Source organism: Octodon degus, unplaced genomic scaffold (assembly GCF_000260255.1).
Source record: "Octodon degus isolate 3935 unplaced genomic scaffold, OctDeg1.0 scaffold00164, whole genome shotgun sequence".
Taxonomy (NCBI): domain Eukaryota; kingdom Metazoa; phylum Chordata; class Mammalia; order Rodentia; family Octodontidae; genus Octodon; species Octodon degus.
In genome coordinates this window covers 5,274,390-5,278,860 of record NW_004524740.1, presented here as the reverse complement: position 1 = coordinate 5,278,860, position 4,471 = coordinate 5,274,390, and the positions used below count along the sequence as shown (strand labels likewise).

General features: G+C 42.9%; 1 pseudogene; it reads left to right on the top strand.

Annotated features, from left to right (window-relative positions):
- LOC101591060 overlaps positions 1-4,471 on the top strand; it is a 17,037-nt pseudogene that overhangs the window by 3,596 nt on the left and 8,970 nt on the right.

Below are 4,471 nucleotides of genomic sequence, written 5' to 3'. Positions count from 1 at the left end.
AAATATTTGTAAAGCTACTACTGCCATGATATCAGTATTAAAATGTGTCCTACCTTTTACTAATTTTTAAGATAGATTTTATAATGTGATTATTTACTCTGTAAATGGTATGGCCTCATTAAAGTATTACATATTATATAATCCCAATGTTTGAATGTTTGTTTTGTGGTGGTTAGTATTGAACCTAGAACCTTCACACTGACCTACCTCCCCATCATTATTTTTTATTTTTTTATTTTGAGACAGAATCTCACTAAGTTGGTAAATTGCCCAGGCAGAACTCAAACTTGTAATCCTCTTACCTCAGCCTCCCAGAGTGCTGGGAATACAGGTCTGCAGCAACATGCCTGGCTATTTGGAGCCCAAATTCCTACCAGTGAATGTAAATAAATTAGGTGCATTTTGTTTTATCTTTAAATGAAAACTAATAGAACCTTTGGTTTTTCTGAAGAGTGGGCCACCATACTTGGCTTTGTTTTTTTTTTTTTTTTTTAATTAAAAATATAACACAGCCAGGCATGGTGGTATATGCCTGTAATCCCAGCAATGGGGAAGCTGAGGAAGGAGGATTGACATGAGTTTGAGGCCAGCCTCGGCTAGATACTAAGTTCCAGGCCAGCCTGAAACTATATAGCAAGACTCTGTCTCATGAAAACCAAAAACAAAACCAAACAAAAGAAAACCCCACATATAGAAAACATGTAAAACATAAATATCTTAGCAAATCCCAAAGCAAAGAGTCATACAAACATCAAGAACTAGATATAAGTATCCTCAGAAGTTCTGCCTTGCCTGCCTCCTCTATTGTAATCCCTTTCCTCACTAAATAACTACTGACGTGATCCTTATAATAAACAGTTCCAGGGCTGGGGATATAGCTCAGTGGCATAAGTGCCTGCCTGGCAAGCACAAGGTCCTGAATCTGATTCCTGGTTCCAAAAACAAAAACAAACCATTAAATAGCTCCAGCCTCTGTCTGTGTACATTCCTAAGTGTCATGGTTTATTTTGCTTGTTTTTGAAATTTTTTGTTTATTGGTACATTTTAGGTACATATAATGATCACATTCATTATAGGGAGTTTGTACCTGTACGTAATATAACTTGATTCTTTTTTTTCCCATCTCCTATCATCTCTTTAACTCCTCTGCTTTTGAATTCTGTAGAAATAGTGTCATTTGGTAAAAAAAAAAAAAAAAAAAAAAATCTTTTTTTTCAGTATTTTTTAAAGACAACCATATTATTGTGTGATGGTATAGATTTTTCTTCCGTGTGAAACTAGTTAATTCACATATTGTTAATAAATGTTTATTAACAATAACTTATAGAGTTTGACTATTGGGCTTTTTGTGGTTGAGTTAGGGTCTTTCTGTGTAGCCCACGCTGGACTGGAACTCATTACGTAGCCCTTACAGAACTTGTGGAGCTCCTGCCTCAGCCTCCCTAGCACTGGGATTACAGGCATGTGCCACCACACTCAGTTTAAGGTTTTTGAAGATGTTTTGAGACAGGGTTTTTTCACTATGTAACCATACTAGAATTGAATGATGTCCCGGGAATGCTAGCTTATAGCCTCAAGCTCTGTATGTCTTTAATGCAAAATAAACAGTTCCAGAATAAAGTACTGAGAGTCCTAGTTAAAATCTACATGAACTTGGAGAAACCTGATTTCATCAATGTTTGTCAGTGCTTAATATTCTTAGATGATCCTCAAGCTGTGAGTGACATCTTAGAAAAACTGGTGAAGGAAGACAACCTCCTCATGGCCTATCAGATCTGCCTTGATTTGTATGAAAGTGCCAGCCAGAAGTTTCTGTCCTCCGTGATCCAGAATCTTGGCACTGTGGGCACCCCCATTGCCTCTGTGCCTGGCTCCACTAACACAGGCACTGTTCCAGGTTCTGAGAAAGACAGTGAGATGATGGAGACAGAAGACAAGACAGGCCATACACTTGCTGGAAAGACACCAGATGCAAGTCCAGGCCCAAGGACCAGACTTTGAAAATGATTAAAATTTCAAGCAGTGAAATGGCTATTGAGTTACATCTGCAATTTCTAATATGGAATAATAACACAGTCCTCATGATTCTTTTTATTTTTTGTTTTTGGTGCTGAGGACTGAACCCAGGGCTTCCAGCTTGCTAGGCAAGCTTTCTACCGCTGAGCCAAATACCCAGCCCCTAGTCCTCATGATTCTAAAAAACACAAAGGATGCAGTACAGAATTCAGTATGCCACACAGCAACTGTCATAGCAAACTCTTTCATGTACTGTGGGACTACCAGTGACCAGTTTCTTAGAGATAACTTGGAATGGTTGGCCGGAGCCACTAACTGGGCTGAATTTACTGCTACAGCCAGTTTGGGTGTAATTCATGAGGGTCACGTGAAGGAGGCATTGCAGTTAATGGCAACCTACCTTCCCAAAGACACGTCTCCAGGGTCAGCCTACCAGGAAGGCGGGGGGCTCTATGCACAAGGGCTCATCCATGCCAATCATGGTGGCCACATAATCGATTACCTGCTGAATCAGCTCAAGAATGCCAGCAACGATATTGTTCTGCATGGAGGCAGCCTGGGCCTTGGTTTGGCTGCCATGGGAACTGCACGGCAGGATGTTTATGATTTGCTAAAAACCAACCTTTACCAGGATGATGCTGTGACAGGAGAAGCAGCTGGCCTGGCCCTAGATTTGGTTATGTTGGGCTCTAAAAATGCCTAGGCTATCAAGGACATGGTTGTCTATGCCCAGGAAACCCAGCATGAGAAGATCCTGTGTGGTCTCGCTGTCGGCATTGCCTTAGTGATGTATGGGAGGATGGAAGAGGCTGATGCACTCATTGAGTCTCTCTGTCGGGATAAGGACCCAATTCTTCAAAGATCTGGAATGTATACAGTGGACATCCCTTATTGTGGCTCTGGTAACAACAAAGCTACTCAACACCTGCTACATGTTGCTGTCAGCGATGTTGATGATGTTAGGAGGGCAGCAGTTGAATCACTTGGCTTCATTCTTTTTTAATTTTATTTGTGTGTGTGTGTGTGTGTGTGTGTGTGTGTGTGTGTGGCCAGCTCAGCCCACCAGGGGGCGGGGCTGGCTGGCATGTGGTGCTGAGGGATTGAACTGTGGTCCCTGTGCTTTGCTAAGCTTGTTCTAAGTAGGTGCTTTAAAAAAAAATAATAATAAGTAGGTGCTTTAGACCACTGAGCCATCTCACCAGCCCCTTGGCTTCATTCTATTCAGGACCCCTGAGCAGTGTCCCAGTGTGGTCTCTCTGCTGTCCAAGAGTTACAACCCCCATGTGCACTACGGAGCCACAGTGGCCCTGGGCATCTGCTGTGCTGGTACAGGAAACAAGGAAGTGATTAATTTGCTAGAACCAATGACAAATGACCCTGTGAGCTATGTGAGGCAAGGGGCTCTCATAGCCTCCGTGCTCATCATGATCCAGCAGACTGAGATCACATGTCCAAAAGTGAATCAGTTCCGACAGCTGTATTCCGAAGTTATCAATGATAAGGGGGCTGGTGAGATGGCTCAGTGGTCTAAAACACCTACTTAGAACAAGCTTAGCAAAGAACAGGGACCGCGGTTCAATCCCCCAGCACCACATGCCAGTCAGCTCTGCCCCCTGGTGGGCTGAGCTAGCCACACACACACACACACACACACACACACACACACACACACAAATAAATTAAATTTTAAAAAAAACCCACAAAGTTATCAATGATAAGCATGATGATATCATGGCCAAGTTTGGCGCTATTCTGGCCCAGGGCATACTAGATGCAGGTGGCCATAACGTTACAATCTCCTTACAGTCCAGAACCGGGCACACACATATGCCTTCTGTGGTTGGCGTCCTTGTCTTTACCCAGTTCTGGTTCTGGTTTCCTCCCTCACACTTTCTGTCATTGGCTTATACCCCTACCTGTGTCATTGGCCTGAACAAGGATTTAAAGATGCTGAAGGTGCAGTATAAATCAAACTGTAAACTGTAAGGGTCGAGTCGCTGTGAAGGAAGACCCCAAGAGTCGGTCTCTCATGCAAATCGCAAAGGGAAAGCTTTATTATCTACATATACGTAGGGTGGTCTGCACACGCAGGAGCAGAGCCCCCCCCCCTTCAGTGAAACAGGCATAGTTTTTAAAGGCAAAAACCACAAAATTGGGTGGGAGCAAGCAAGTTACAGAAGCAGATCACATTGGTTAGTATAGGTTGACCTTTAAAATAATTGGTGGATTACAATACTGGATGACCAGATGGAGTAAATCTTGGGGTAGTTGGGGGGACTAACCTTGTGGTTGTCACATTCCGGGACCGTTTTTAAGAAATTGGGGCACTGTGACCTGGGACATCCTGTTGTTATGGCTTTAAATAGTTAGGCCATGGGTTTGGGAATGTATGTCTCTTGCAAGAATTTAAACAAGGGAAGGACCAAGGGCAACTTCTTGGCTAATTCAGTGGTTT